Source organism: Sciurus carolinensis, chromosome 1 (assembly GCF_902686445.1).
Source record: "Sciurus carolinensis chromosome 1, mSciCar1.2, whole genome shotgun sequence".
Taxonomy (NCBI): Eukaryota; Metazoa; Chordata; class Mammalia; order Rodentia; family Sciuridae; genus Sciurus; species Sciurus carolinensis.
In genome coordinates this window covers 191,768,519-191,784,988 of record NC_062213.1, presented here as the reverse complement: position 1 = coordinate 191,784,988, position 16,470 = coordinate 191,768,519, and the positions used below count along the sequence as shown (strand labels likewise).

Here is a 16,470-nt window from a genome sequence, read left to right as displayed (position 1 = left end):
TTTTTTAAAAATATATTTTAGTTGTCAATGGATCTTTTATTTTTTAAGTTTCTTTATTTATGTGTGGTGCTGAGGATCTAACCCAGCGCCTCATACATGGCAGGCAAGTGCTCTACCACTGGGCCACAACTCCAGCCCAATAATGTAATAAACTTCTTGAAACTACCTATTTTTTTCCTAAATAGGAAACAGTGAACTGAGACCTAAAAAAATGAACAGTAGACTTTCATTTCCGTGTTAAAACCAGAATATAGTCAAACGATAATAGCTAGCATTGGGTACTGATTGTGGGCCAGGCCCAATATGCCAGCTGTTTACATGTTAGCTAATTTAATCCTCATGTAAACTCTGAAGTAGGTGTTGTCTATACTACTTTATACATGAGGTGTGGAGGGCATTGCTCGTGCCAGTGAGTAGCAGATGGTGGTTCCAGAGCCTGAATCTTTTATTTTTTGTGGTGCTGGGAGTTGAACCTAGGCCTGTGAGTGTGCCAGGCAAGCACTCTGTCACCGAGCTGCACCCATAGCTCTGCTTGGTAAAATTTAAAAGGAGACTAAAATTTTCATCATCTCACCCCTTTGCATTTTGGAGGTATAGTTAATTAATATTTTGTAAAGTATTTTAAAGCATTTCTTTATACTTTCTTGTTGAAGAAACCTGACTTGAACACTACATATTTTGATTTTCAAATTGTTTTTTTTTTTTTTTTTTTTTTTTTTTTTTTGGGTGCTGGGGATCGAACCCAGGGCCTTGTGCTTGCAAGGCAAGCACTCTACCGACTGAGCTATCTCCCCAGCCCCTCAAATTGTTTTCTAATTTAGAAATGGCAAAGTGATCCAAGTTCAAAATTACATACTAATTTGTTAATATTTTCCCCTGAATTTTCCTTCTTTCTTTCTTTTTTTTTTTTTTTTAACCCTCCCCCTTCAGAGGAGCTTCACTTTCCTTTGTTAATGGGGGGTGGGAGGGAGCAAGGAAGTTTCTTTTTGTAGAGAGGAAATGGCTGTTAGTTCAGGACTTCATCCATATTAGGTATAAACTAAATATAGAGCTGTAATCCAAGGGTGAAGTCACATCTATAAAGTTTTTTAGGCAGAGCTAATGAGATCAGCTAGTACTTTTGAATCGGTCTTTTATTCCCCCCTACTTTCGACTTACTTAAAAAGTTGCCAAACTGATCAATCCTGTGGTCAATCCTGCCTTTGCCCCTTAAAGAGGAAGAAGAAGAAGAAGAAGAAAAAGTCAAGCAATTTACAAGGAATCCTTACAGGAAAAACAATTAAAACTTCTTTTAACTTCATGACCTTGTTCTTTTGCCCTCACTAAATTTTATAAAGTTCGGTTTATCCTTCAGCTTTTGTCATAGGTATTTTTACCATGAGGCTAGAAACTCGCCTTACTTCATGCTTTGTTGAGTTATTCAGCTTTTGACCATTTAAGTTGGATCTCATTGTGGCTAAGTGGTAAATAGGATTTCTTCTGATTGGCTGGTTTTAGAGATTGTAGTAGAATAGAACGATGGAATAAATCTTCCGTTTCTGACCAGAGGACATGTTGTTCTCAAATAAGGACTTTTGAAAGCTCCCCAAAGCATTCTTACTCACAATAACGGTTTTCAGCTCTTGTGGTCCTTCTTAGAGCCCTTTGCAAGCATGCCAAGATGCTCAGCTACTTATGAATGTGCTTCTGAAGGGAAGAATTATGTATATTTATGGCAGATTTTATTAAAAGTAGTTCGAAATACAACTAACTGTACAAAATTTAGCTTACCAGATTTAAAGAGTTTTTTAGGGAGTCAGTTCATGAACCCACGTCTTCCAAGGCTCTGTTTAAGTATCTTCTGAGCCCTTCTCTGATCTTGTTGCCCCCTTAGCAGAGCTAGATCTTCCTACTGTCTTTCTGAAGCAGTTGTGCATTTTCGTTTCCTGCTACTCATCTGGATCCTCTTTCATCACATCTTTGTTTCTGGCTAGAATATGAATTCCAGGAGTTTAGGAATAATATTGTTTTCTTCATCTTTTATCTCCCACCTACCACAAACCTTGATATAGGAGATAATTCATTAACTCAGTAAACATCTGTTAGCATTTTGGGGCATGTTGGTATGCATAGTACTGGGATAGAAGCATGTTAATAAAATAGTATGTCTGTTTCTAGTGTGGTGTTCTATATTACCTCATGGTAAAATACCAGAGATAGAGGTAGTATTCAGTTTTTGAACTCAAGACATGTAATTTGGGTTTGGATAGCTGCTCATTTTATAGCCATTGGTCTAAACTTAATAACAGATTGGTGGAGAGGATTAGAATCTTCAAATTATATAACTTGAAGGCCAGGTTCAACTCTCACTTGTACCTGGACTGATGTGTTGCTATTCTCATCAGTAAAGTGGGTGTGTTTCTTAGCGGTGATGTCTTGTCTAGCCCACGTTTATTTTATATGCCATGGTTACTACTAGCCTTAGGCTTGAGTGTGAGGCCCAGACAGAAAGCTGAGACCTTAAAATTTAAAGTCAGAGCCAGAGAATTAAATTCTCATAGTTAGACATATATAGAGATGGAGCCATTAAAAGTATTTAGTGATAATAGAGATGTGTTGCCAGGGAAATGAATATTCTTTCAAGAGTGAATTCTTTGACTAAACATATTTTTCAAATAAACTACCTGAAAGATAAAGGAATGATTTTGTTTGTCTTGTCTAAAATAAAATGTACACACAACTATACTGTTTGAATTTGCCTTTATCAAATTTAGAACACTTGTGCATTGAAATGGTAAGTAAAAAAAATTCAGTAACAAACATACTGTCTGTACTCTTCAGATATTCAAAGTTGTAGGCCATGGGCTGGGGTTGTGACTCAGTGGTAGAGCACTTGCCTAGCATGCGTGATGCACTGGCCCCAATTCCCTGCACCACATTAAAAAAAAAAAAAAAAAAAAAGATAAAATGAAGGTATTGTGTCCATCTACAACTAAAAAATAATAATAATTAAAAGTTTTAGGCCAAGCAAGAGATAGACAATTATTCTGAATAATAATTTTTCACAGCTGAAATACGTAAGAGTATATAATTTTAAAAGAAACTTATTTTGTAATATTTTTAATGAAAAATTAAAATATAATACAAAAATATAATACCTGAGAAATGTTCATGGGTCATATGCTTATCAAGTACTAATATTTTGTTAAAATATTCTATAGTATTTGCATGAGTGTACTTCTTAAAAATTTTTAGTTGTAGGTGTACACAATATTTTTATTTTATTTATGTGGTGCTGAGAATTGAATCCAGTGCCTCACACATGCTAGGCAAGCGCACTACCATGAACCACAACCCCAGCCCATGACTTTACTTTTCCATTGTTCTTTGTCATCATTAATCTAGTTCTTAGTCACTCAGAGGTCCAAAATTTAGCTATTAAACTATTGTGATATATATAATTATAGTCAATTTTCTGTGCATATCCATGTCATGTAGTTCTGTTTTCTAAAGTTTATCCTTGCAGTCTCATTTATATTCTCAATCCTTTTTTTTGCCTTTGTTTACCTTTATCTCTTTAAAAGAATTTAGATTGTTCTACAAAGGGAGAAATGGGATTTTGACTCCACTGCTGTACTCTTCTTGGTGGGATGTCTAGGTAAAACTGCCTGGTTTGTGGCTTGGTGAGCAGAAATAACTGTTTCTCACTATATTTGGGTAGCTGCTGTAAGCACAGATGGGGGAAGAGGGGTCTTTCTTGCACAATTCATTGTTTGCTTTCACTCTTAGGATTTTTTCTGAATCTAGTTTATACTACAGCATGTGTGTTTTAAAACTGCCCTCAGGGAAAATGGGCTGCTGGATTTTGACGTGACAGAAGAATTTCATTTACCCTATTTTTTTTTTCTTTTTCCTTTTTCTTTTCTTTCTTTCTTTCTTTCTTTCTTTCTTTCTTTCTTTCTTTCTTTCTTTCTTTCTTTCTTTCTTTCTTTCTTTCTTTTTGTGGTGCTGGGGATTAAACCTAGGGCCTTGTACATGCAAGGTAGGCACTCTACCAGCTGAGCTGTATCCCCAACCCTCTTCTATCCTTCTAATGTATTTGTTTTTAGTTGATAAACAAAGGAAGACAGTGGCGGTTAGTGAATTTATCTTAGGTTAGAAGATATTTTTAAAATGAGGGCTAGAAGCTGGGCGTGATGGTGAATGCCTGTAATCCCAGCAACTCAGGAGGCTGAGATAGGAGTATCACAAGTTCAAAGGCACCCTGTCTCAAAATAAAAAAATAAAAAGAGCTAGGATGTGGGTTGGTGGTAAAACACCCCTGGGATAAAATCCCCAGAACAAAACAAAACAAAACAAAAAAAAGAGGTTTAGACCATGAAAAATGTTTTTTGAATACTCCAAAGTAACCAAAGTGAGAATAACTAATTATTAAGGGAGTATGTTTCTTTAAAAAAAAAAACAAAAACGACTTAATACACAAATTAATGTTCTATATTCCTGAAAGTTACTTATTTAAATGCTGAACATTCACATTGTGAATAGTTATCTTAAAATATCTTGACTTCACTTCTGTTCTTTAAAGATATTTATATTGGATGTGGGGTTTTGATTTTTTTAGAAAACGTTTTTTAAAAATGTTTTTCCTGTTTTCTGGCCTCTATGATTTCCAAGGAGAATTCAGCTATCATTCAAACCATTATCCTCTTGTGGGTAGTGGTTTGCTTTTTTTTTTTTTTTTTTTTTTTTTTTTTTTTTTTTGCCCCTAGCTGTTTTAAAGATTTCTTTTCCCTTTGCTTTTTTTTTTTTGCCCCCTGTGGTACCTGGGATTGAACTCATGGGGCTCTAGACTGAGCTCCATCCCTGGTGTTTTTTTTTTTTTTTTTTGCACAGTTCTCACTAAATTGCTGAGGCTGACCTAGAATTTGAGATTTTCCTGACTCAGCCTTCTAAACTGATGGGATTAAATGTGTGTGCTACTACATCTGACTGCGTTTAGCATTTTAATTACGTTATACCTGGAGTGATTATTTTAATCTTGTTTAATGTTCAGGAGACTTCTTGAATCTGTACCTTTGTCTTTATTTGGAAAAATTTGACTAGTTGGCTTGCCTGCCTATCTTTCTTTCTTCCTCCTCATCTTCCTCTCTCCCTCCCTCCCTCCCCCCTCCCTCCCTCCCCCCTTCCTCCCTTCCTTCCTTCCTTCCTTCCTTCCTTTTTTCCTCCCTAATTTTTATTTTTGCAGAACTGGGGTATTGAATCCAAGGGTGCTTTGTCACAGAGCTCCATCCCCAGCCTTTTATTTTTTATTTTGAGACAGAATCTCACTAAATTATGAGGCTGGTGTTGAATCTCCTGCATCTCTGGGATTCTACAGTTTTCTATCTTTATTATAAGTATATTTTTGTTTTTGAGCATAGTTGTGATAACTGCTTTACAGTCCTTGTTTGTATTCTGCAGATTCTTGGTCATCTTAGGGTATGTCTCTGATCTTTTTATTTGTTTGTTTGAGAATGGGTCATGTTTTCCTGTATCTATGGGGACTAATTTTTATCGTTTCTGGATATTACAAGTAACAAGTTGTGGAAACTTTAGATTTTGTTTAGATTTTGTTGTGTTCCTCTGAAGAGTTCTGAAGATTTTTTTTTTTTTTCTTTTTAAAAGTAGACAGTTAACTGAATTTAAAATGCAAAATGTTACACCTTAGGTAAATGGTAACTTAGATTTCATTTTGTTTCTTTTAGCTGAGCTACATGGAGTCTGCTGTGTGTGTATGTGTGTGTGTGTGTGTTTTTCCAGGGACCAACCAGAGATTTGGACAGTTTTATGCAGATTTTAGGGCTCCCCTCCTTTGGCTTTCTTTTTTTTATGATGTTCTTATTTTTCAGTGCCATTGGCTGCTCTGGACTGTTCTTTGGTTCTTCGCTGCCAGCAGGACTGTGAATTTTGCATTAGCTGCCCTGTGTGGCATAAGGATAAAGGGTGAAAATAGGAAACCTGACCAGTACAGCTCCCTTCTTCCAAGTGTCAACCTCTCCCACAACTGCCTACTTTTGTTCAGTCTCCAGGACCTTCATGGGGTCATTTTTATACAGAAATTACAGCTGTTTTGAGAGTTAGAGGGTCAGTCCCATAGTAACTGGTTGACCATACCAGAAGCCTCAAAATAATTTTAAAATAATTTTTAAAATTTTAGATTTATAAAAATACTGCAAATAGTATGGTTCTCAAATTGATTTTAAATGAAAATATTTCTAAAATATGTCAGTGCTTTCTTGACTTTTAAAAATGCTGAGTTTAACTGTTAATTAATGTCAGTTTTCTGAATATAAATTCAGTAATGCGCCAATAGTCTTAGTATGTGAGACTGTTTTGCCTTCCTCCCTAAAGGCCTCAGCTGTACTGCTTTCAACCTCTCTATGAGAGCATTTGTATGCATGTTTTTCTTTGCTAAATTGACTCTATTGAGGCAGTCTGTTTCTTTTAACTTTATATTGCAACATGTTGTGTTTAATAAAACAAATAAATAAACTTGTTAAAATTTGTTTGAAGGAAGAATGAGTATTTTGGAGAGCTTGAGAGTTGATTTAGTGTCAGGCACCTGATCTCTTGTTGGTGGTTGTGGTGAGATTGTGTGAGTCGCCCAGAGGCTGTTTCTCTAGATGTGTGCCGTTCACTACATTGAGCACTACCCATCTGTGGCTACTGAGTGCTTCAAAGTGTCTAGTCTGAATTGTATAATTACAAAATACAAAATATACACCAGATTTTGTAGACTTAGTACAAAGTAAAGAATGTAATAATTTTTATGTTGATCATGTTGAAATAATATTTTAGATGTATTGTTAAAATACTTCAGTAACACTATTCTTTCTTTTCCTTTTTCCTTTCTTTTCTTTCTTTATTTCTTTCTTTTTTTTTTTTTTTTTTTTTTTTTTTTTTTTGCGGTACTGGGGATCAAACCCAGGACCTCGTGCTTGCAAGGCAAGCACTCTACCGACTGAGCTATCTCCCCAGCCCTCTTTTCTTTTTTTATTATGCTGGCAATTGAATTCAGGGGCACTCTACCACTGAGCCACATCCTTGATCCTTTTTATTTTCAATTTTGAGAACGGCTTTTACTAAATTGCCCAGGCAGCCTCAAACTTGCAATCCTCTGGCCTTAGCCTCCTCCGTAGCTGGGATTATAGGCTGGAACTACCATGCCTGGACTTTTTTTTTTTTAAACCTGGACTGTTCAAGACTTTGTCATTTTTGCACAGGGGCCATGCTAATCCTCTCGGTACATTCCAATTTTAGTGTACATGCTGCTGAAAGAGCACTCTTTTTATGTTTTCAATGTGACTACTGGAAAAATTAAAATGACATTTGTGACCCACATTATGTCGAATATAGTTTAGGAAATTTATCTTACTTGATAATGTTGTGAGTTGTACACACACAACTTACTTGATAGTGATTGTGAGCCCAGTCAAGTGGAGATTCTTTTTTTTTTTTGGGTGCTGGGGATCGAACCCAGGGCCTTGTGCTTATAAGGCAAGCACTCTACCGACTGAGCTATCTCCCCAGCTGGAGAGATTCTTGCTTTTCCTGAACCTCAGGATATGAAACTGCATCTTGGTCGCTAATACTATGGACCTTGGCGTTCATACACTCAGTTCTGTCTTCCTCAGTTGTGTGACCTATGGCAAATTACTTGGTCTCTCTGAATTACAGTTTCTTCATCTGAAACATGAGGAAAACAATACCTAAGTTCATATGGCTATTGGGGGTGAAATATATGTGGGCACTGAATATGGGGCATATTAAGGGAGAAATACACTGCTAAATCATTGGTAGCTGTTTTATTTCCAGACAGTTTTGGCAACATTTTGATTTATCCTGATTGATACTTTCAGGGAGTACAATCAGTATTGACCCAGACAGGAAAAATGACTATATTCTTGTTTACCCTCCACCCCTTTTTCTTTATAACAGAGATTTAGTTTGTCCCTCCACTGCTCCCCCCCACTTTGGTGGCACTAGGAATTGAATCTGGGGCCTTGTACATTGCTAGGCAAATGCTCTACCACTGAGCTACATCCCCAGCCCAAAAGTATCTTTAAAATTTTTTAAAAATTTTTATTTTTAAATGGACACATGCCTTTATTTTTTGTTTATTTTTATGCGGCGCTGAGGATGGAACCCAGTGCCTCACACATGTGAGACCTACAACCCCAGCCCCCCAATAATATCTTTATTGGAAGAAAAAAAAAAGGTGAACACTGTGAAAAGAGATGTTACCTTTAAACATCAATTGTTTTATTATATGTTTTATAATTTGTTCTGAAGAAATAGACTTTGCTTCTCCTGTCTCAGGCTTCTGATGTGTGCATGCCAACAAGCAGAACTTACAATTTTCATCAAGGTTCTGTTGTGCTTAGATGGAAGGTCTGGTCATTGTACATCTACATTTTGTTTTTTTGTTTTTTTTTTTTTTTGGGTGCTGGGGATCGAACCCAGGGCCTTGTGCTTACAAGGCAAGCACTCTAACAACTGAGCTATCTCCCCAGCCCCTACATTTTGTTTTTAAAGATAATTCCAGCTGAGACATTTCAGATTCGATTTTAGTACAGATTAAAGTCTTCATTTTCATCATCAGCATTTGCTTGAAAGAAGAAATAAAAATACTCAGAATCTTTCTCAACTGACATTAATTCCTTACATTTTTTTCATCTAGTAGTTTTTGATCAATTACATTTTTTTATTCAAGAAATTATATTTTATTTAAGCATTTTAATATTTTGGCAGCCATTAGGGACAGTATTGAGATTAAACATTTGGAATATTTGCTTATATCTTAAAGGAAAGCAAAACGTGTTCATTATAAAATGGAAAATAAACAAAGAACCCATATAAAATATATAAATAATTAATAAAATATCTTAGTGTTACCACCAAAGAGGAAAAAGAACAAACCCACAAGAGAAGGAATTTCCCTTCCCATCCTTCAGCATATTACAGGCGCCCTTGCTTCCATTTTGAGGTTTTCTTGAACCCAAGTCGCTCAAGACAGCCGTTTAGGAATCATTGATATTTCTCCCCCGCAGCTTGGTTCTGGGGATTGAACCCAGGGGCTCCTGCATACTAGCAGACCCTCTATCACTGAGCCACACCCCCAGCCCTTTTTAACTTTTATTTTGAGGCAAGGTCTTACTAAGTTGCCCAGGATGACCTTGATCTTGGGATCTTCCTGCCCCAGCTTCCTGAGTAGCTGGAATTGGAGGTGTGTGGCACCTTGCCCAGCTTGATTTCTTTTTCTCCATTTTCTCATCCAAATGATCCACTGTCTCCATTTTAACCCATGTTTCTGTCTCTCTTGACTCGTCTAATCCACCCACATTTCAGCACGACTGCTGGCAGCAGGTCTTCCAGCTTCTATTCTTCAGCAGCTCCGTGTTCCTCACCTTTTTTCCAAATGGCAGAATGTTCCTTGTTGTCTCCCCATTCTTCAGTGGTGAGCTGTTGGCTGTTGGCCGACATTCTTCACCCCTTCTTCCTCTCCACTGAAGACCCACGAAATTAGAAGTGTGTTTTCTGTATGGCACCTTTTACTGAGCACTTGTCACATCCTGGCAATATTTTAAGAACTGTTGTATACTCATTTAATATTCATAATAATTCTAGGAAGTAGGTATTCTTCTCCCATTTTATATATAAGGAAACAGGCCCAGAGATGTTAAATAACTTGCTCTGTACCACACAGATGGTTAAGTAGAACTGATATGTCAAACAAGGCACTCTCTTTTCAATCCTTGCTGTTAAACATGTTAAGTGCTTATTTAAAAGTAGGCTTTGGTAAACATTTTTAAAATAAATGAATAAATTGTTCCCTCTGAATTTGCTCTTTAATTTGATCTAGAAAGTCTGTCATGATCTGACCCCTGCCATTACCACTTTCTGTTGTACTCACTAGATTTTGCATGGTCAAAGAGATTGTCTATGACCATCCTTTTTTGGCAGGGAATTGGGGACTCAGCCCAGGGGTGCTTTACCACTGAGCTATATCCCCAGCCCTTTTTATATTTTATTTTGAGATAGGGTCTTGCTGAGTTGCTTAGGGCCTCCCTAAATTGCTGAGGCTGGCTTTGAATTCGTGATCCTCTTGCCTCAGCCTCCTAGTCACTGGGATTATACACGTGCACCAACACACCTGGCTGTGACTATCTTATCTAAAGAAGATGCTCCTTGTCCTTTCTCTGAGTACTTTGTTTCCTTTAGACACTTAACCACAGTTTACAGTTTTTAACTTGATATGCTTACTGTTTTTTTTTTCCCCCCACAAAAATCTAAGTTTCATGAGTCCAGATCTTATCTTTCTCATTTCCAGTTGTTTCTTGTGTGCCAACTACAGTGCTTGGGAGATAGTGGATCTTTAGTAAATATATGTTGGATGTGGAGTATATATATATATATCTGGGTCCTAGATAAGGTTTCTGTAAGATGCTATGTGAGAAAAGAAAGCTCATACTTTGAACTTCAGTGGCAAATGCTGTCTAAAATTGAAATCTGAGACTACTCTATGGAAAACAGAATTAGTTGTAAACAAATCAGAGTCCTGGAACGCTGTTATTTCTCCTTTACTCATAGTTTTCTTTTTTAGCCAAGCATAGTAGAGCACACCTGTAATTCCAGCAACTCAGGAGACTGAGGCAGAAGAATCGCAAGTTTTATGACTTAGTGAGGTCCTTAGCAACTTAGTGAGGACGACCCTGTCTCCAAAAAAGGGGGGGCGGTGTTGGGGTTGTGACTCAGTGTTAAAGCATCCCTGGGTTCAATCTCCAGTAACCACTCCTCCTTAAAAAAAAAGAAAGAAATTTTCTTTTTTCATTCTTTGCCACACTTAAATATTTTCATTCTTACTGCTTTTTTTTTTTTTTTTTTTCCTTTTTTTCTTAAAGTGGTATTAGGGATGGAATGTTAGGTCTGGTGCATGCTAAGCAAGCACTCTACCACTGAGCTACTAGTGCCCAGCCCTTCCAGCTCATCTTTTTTTTTTTTTTTTTTTTAAACAAATTACAAACTTCCTTTGATTATTCTGTAGTTACTTTCGTGTGTGTGTACACACACACACACACACACACACACATGTATTAGTTGTAGATGGACACAATACCTTTATTTTATTTATTTATTTTTATGTGGTGCTGAGGATTGAACCCAGTGCCTCACACATGATAGACAGGCACTGTACCACTGAGCCACAACCCCAACCAGCTAATCTTAATTAGAAGAAATTAGAGATAAATGAAAACATTGGTTTGTATACTTAGGATTGTGAATAACAGAAAACTCCAGTTCAGATCAACTCTAATAATGAAAGCAGTCTAGTAAGAGCGCCATGTGTATGGATGTCAGGGTCCAACTTGCTTGTGATTCTCTTGGCTCTGTCTACTTCTGGTGTTGGTTTCATTCTCAAGCCACTATCAAGTCTGCACAGGTTTCACAAAGGAATTCCTCTTCTAGAAAGAATCTTTTTAAGAGTCAGAAAATTTTCCTGGGAGACTCTGTGTCTTAATAACTAGAAGTGGGTCACATGATTATGTCTAGATAGTCAAAGGCAAGGCAAACGAAACTATTAAACTGACTTAGAATCAATCAGGAATTGCCCCTAGTGTTGGGTTGAGATCATTATCTCCTGCAGTCCTGGGAAGAGGGGGGAATGGATGCCTGATCAAAATGAGGTGTCCTGTCATCAGAAAATGACATGGATGAATGCATGTTGGGCAGGCAACCATCAGTTTGCTGCAGTGCCTTCTGTGGTCTGTTAGCTCGTTCTGAGATGATTCGGAGATTTAAGTTTTTGAGAAAGATAGTGGCGTAATTATTTTTGAGAAAAATTATAAATCAGGAAAATCAGGAGATAATATTTAAGTGGTACAATTTAAGTGAGCTATAATATAGTTAGAAACTATTAGGGCTGATGTAGAAACTAGGTTAATTTTTTAAAAACTATTTTGAAATAATTTCAAGTTTATAGACAAGTTGCAAGAATAACAGTTCAAAGAACACCCTTTACCTTTGTTTACCTATTGTTAACATTTTACCACATTTGCCTTTATTATTCTTTCTCTGTAAGTTGCATACATCATGACTTTTTACCCCTAAGAACTCCAGTAAGGATATGCCCTGTATATATAATGTTGTTACATTACAGTTATCAACTTTGATAAATCAGTCTCTCTCCCTCCCTACCTTCCCCTCCTGGAATAGGAAACCAAGATGCAAAGAGATTAAGTGACTTACCCATGGTTAGGTAGCAGAAGTTCAGCCTGTTTTGCAATAAGTCAGGTAATGGTCCTAACCCTTTTACAACAGAATCCTTTTTCTTCCCAACAAGCCACAACATTTAGTAGTACATGTTAGAGTATAAAATTTGCAATTGTTCTTTTAAACTGGGTATAACTATCCCACAGCACTTGATCTATAAAGAACTCTGGGTCACCAGAATTGTCCTTGACATTATATTTAGTTTTAAGCTAAATTCTTAGAAATATTAATGTTTTATTGGTTTGCATTAAAAAGTTCTCACATCTGCTTTTTAGTTTGTGTGAAGTAAAAATGTTTTTGAATTTGAGTGTTTGAATCTTACAGGGCACTAGGCTGGCTTAGTTTGAGTTTCTCCAAGTTTAGGCAGGATAGGTTAGCATTCCTTTAGTGGGGGGGGGACGGGACTCTTATTTACCAAGCCCAACGATGACAAACAATGATCAGGTTACTGATCTGAAGAGCAGAGTCCAAAAGGCATCTAGAGGGATACAAAGTTTAACCATGGAGCAAAACTTTCCATTTGTGTGTATATGTGTGTGTGTGTGTATGTGTGTGCGCGTGCCCATTTTCCCTTTCAGTGTTTATGAAAATATGGTGTCCCACCAAAATGCTTCAGAATTAGACTTGCTTGAAGATTGCTAAAGATTGCAGATTCCTAGACCTTCCCACAGACTACTGAACAGCAGGCATCTGGAGGGGGATCTGGTAGTCTCCATTTTTTTTGTAGGGGGTGGATACCAGGGATTGAACTCAGGTGAACTTGATTACTGAGCCACATCCAGAGTCCTGTTTTTTATGTAATTTAGAGACAGGCTCTCACTGGTGAGGCTGGCTTTGAACTCGAGATCCTTCTGCCTCAGCCTCCCAAGCTGCAAGTAGCCAGTTTAAAACCACTGCTGAAGAAGTTTTCCTTCTCCTTTATACTTCTGTCACATAGCTGTCCTTTATCTTTTAGAGTTTTCCCATAGTCATTCTGTAACTTGTGTTTACTTCATTTTAATGTTTCAGGTGGAAAGGTTTTTGTTTACTTGCTTTTTTAAAATGAAAGATGCATGTTCATATTATAAATATTGAAAAGTGCAAAAGGGTATAGAGTGAACTACACCCTTGACTTTGGAGCCTTGTACTCTTTTGAGCCTGTGATGTTTATTAACTCTTTGATTCCTGTAACAACCCATTGAGGTAGGCACTGATATGTAGTTCCTGTTTTAAGAGAAAAACAGCCCAGAGAGGCCAAATTACTTTTTCAGAGTACTTAGCTAGGAAGTGGTGGAGTTGTCTGAGAGTCTGGCTTTAGTTTAGTGCTCTTAACTACCATCCTCTGCTGAGTGAGTGGATATAAGGATTAACCAGATTAACGCATGCAACGAGCTTGTGAGCTTGTTTTGGGAGAGCGGAGAAGAGAATTCATCTAGGTGAATGTTCTGTGTGGACTCCAGCAGACTCTCCTGGAGCTCCCTCTCTCCCTGGTCGCTGGGGTCCTCAGGTTATTTCCGACTCATCAGTTCCTCTCAGTTGCACAGGCTTTTATTTGGAGAGTAGATTTTATGAGTTGGTGATGCTGAACAAGGAAATGGTAGCAACCCAAGTCTTTCCATTGTCTTGTCCTGGGTTGTGTTTTATTTACGTAGTTGGAGCCTGGGAGGGTAGTAATTCTTCTACTTCCTATTGTTTGACTTCATTGAATTATGATTCTTTTATATTATTATGACTAGGAAATAATGATACAGTCTGCATGACCAGATTTTTGACATCCTAAATAAAGGATATCTTTGCTCACTCCATTCAGGGGACTAAACTTTATGTAGATTATTTCTTTCTTTTTTTTTTTTTTTTTTTTTTTTTTTTTTTTGTTGTTGTTGTTGTTGTGCTGGGGAATTGAACCCAGGGCCTTGAGTTTGCGAGGTAAGCACTCTACCAACTGAGCTACATCCCCAGCCCTGTAGATTATTTCTTAAAGCACAGGGTCTTGGGGCTGGGGAGATAGCTCAGTCGGTAGAGTGTTTGCCTTGTAAGCACAAGGCCCTGGGTTCGATCCCCAGCACCCAAAAAAAAAAAAAGCACAGGGTCATAATACACTTTGTCAGTTGGGGAAGTTAATGTGGAATATTTAGATTCTTTCCCCTCTCTTTGTTTTCTAAAAGCTAAAGTAATCTAGGGATTCTAATGATCAAGTGTTTCAACTAATGAACTTGTTGTTAGGCCCTGGTTTCTGTACCTGAAGCACGTTTAAAACCAAACAACATTTTAAAAATTCTTATCATGTGCCAGGAGTTGTGTGTATCCTAATCCATATGATCCCCACATAGTGGGTCAAGTTTTGTAGATGTTAAGTAACTTCCTTAAAAATGACATAGCTAAGTAGTGAGGTCAGGATTCAAACCCAGATAAATTTGATTCCAAACCTTGTTACTTCCTGCATACTCTGCTAACCCTATAGGATAACAGCTTATTAAACTGGAAGGCTCCAAACTTTGGCTCCAGCATGTGTTTAACACTAATTCTAAAGAAATTGGTAATAGAGGCGAGGTGAATTTTCCATTTACCCTGTTGGTTTGTGACTTGTAAGTTAATTGAATTTTGATGATTCTTCTCACTTAAGTCAACAGAATCCACATTCAGCGTAAATGGGGTATTGCAGTTTTTAGGTCATTTTAGCAACACTTTGCGTGTTCCCTAGAAATGTGTGCAGTTAAATAACGCGATGGTTGGGAGCCCGTTCTTACCTGTAGGTGGCAGCTTCTTTCTCTGGTCCCCAGCCATCATCACCCCTCACCCCCAGTTCCATAGATGCAGAGAAAGAGGAAAAAAGTTAAAACTCTCCTTCTTAACTATTTTAAAGTCTGACTAGTCTAAAGACTGATTAAACGAGGTTTTCTAAGTGAGCAGTTTCTTAACCTTGACTTAGTAAAACATTAAAATATTTATGGCATTTGCCGTTGACCCTGATTCTGCAATGTAGGAGTTAATCTAGCAGTTTCTCATTAAATATCAGAATTATGCAATTCCAAGAATTACAACAGAGGTCTGGAGCAAGGAGGTTGAAGTCTAGTAGCACAGAATTGTGAGTGTGAGAGGAGCCCCAGACTGAAGTTTAACAGAACACTCCTTTTGTCAGAGCAAACCCCACATGAACGCTAAGATTCATTCTTTTTTTTTTTTTTTTTTAATTTTTTAGTTGTAAATGGACACTGTACCTTTATTTTTTATTTATTTATTTTTATGTGGTGCTGAGAATTGAACCCAGGGCCTCACACGTCTAGGCAAGTGCTCTATCACTGAGCCACAACCCCAGCCCTAAGATTCATTCTTAATCTGGGAAACTGTGGTTATTTCTATGTCGGTGAGATTACTCATGTTTTCTCTGATTATTTAGATTTTACAGTTTTAAGAAAACATAGACATGTATGTTTTTGTAACATGAAATCACAATTTTAGAACTATTTATATACTCCAAATCTTTTTCAGCATGTATTTATACTTATAATATGCCTATACTTTTATTTACTTGTTTTTAGTATTGGGGATTGAATCCAGGGGTGCTTAACCACTAAGCTAAGTCCACAAACCTTTTTATTTTGACACAGAGCTTTGCTAAGTTGCTTAGGGTCTTGCTAGGTTGCTGGGGCTGGCTTCCAACTTGTGATTCTCCTGCCTTAGCCTTCTGAGTCACTGGGATTACAGGTGTGCGCCACTATGTCTGGCTATACATTTTAAAAACAGTTTTATTAGATGTAACTTTTATCCCATACAATTCAGCCTTTTAAAAAAGGTAAAAATCAGTGGTTTTTAATATATGCACAAAGTTAGCATCCATCATAAGTCTAATTTTAAAACATTTCTCTCACCCCCCCCAAAAGAACCTGTGTACCCAATAGCAGTTATTTCCCCTCCCCCTGCTCCCAAACCCTAGGCAAAAACAAATCTACTTTCTAACTCTATGAATTTGCTTATTTTGGACGTGGACATTTCATATAAATGTAATTATATAATATATGATCATTTGTGATGGACTCCTTTCGTTTAACGTTTTGTAATGGTCGTCCAAGTTATACAGGAGGTATCAATGCTTCATTGCTTTTTCCTGTTGAGTGAAGTTCCATTGTATGGATATACGTTTTATAAAGTTTTTGTTTTGCTTCTTTAATTTAATACTTCCAGGAAGATGGGGATGGTATGAGT

At 37.2% G+C, this 16,470-nt stretch overlaps 1 protein-coding gene, 1 non-coding gene and 1 pseudogene across 2 annotated transcripts in view; 2 read left to right on the top strand and 1 right to left on the bottom strand.

Moving 5' to 3' along the window:
• The window catches only part of Clic4 (chloride intracellular channel 4), a 65,568-nt gene that overhangs the window by 15,492 nt on the left and 33,606 nt on the right, over positions 1 to 16,470 (top strand). The gene's annotated exons all lie outside the window — the stretch shown is intronic.
• Positions 7,202 to 7,301, bottom strand: LOC124968516 (uncharacterized; annotated as a pseudogene).
• Positions 14,256 to 14,340, top strand: Trnat-ugu (transfer RNA threonine (anticodon UGU)). The gene has a single exon. It is a non-coding gene; the product is annotated as a tRNA-Thr (tRNA).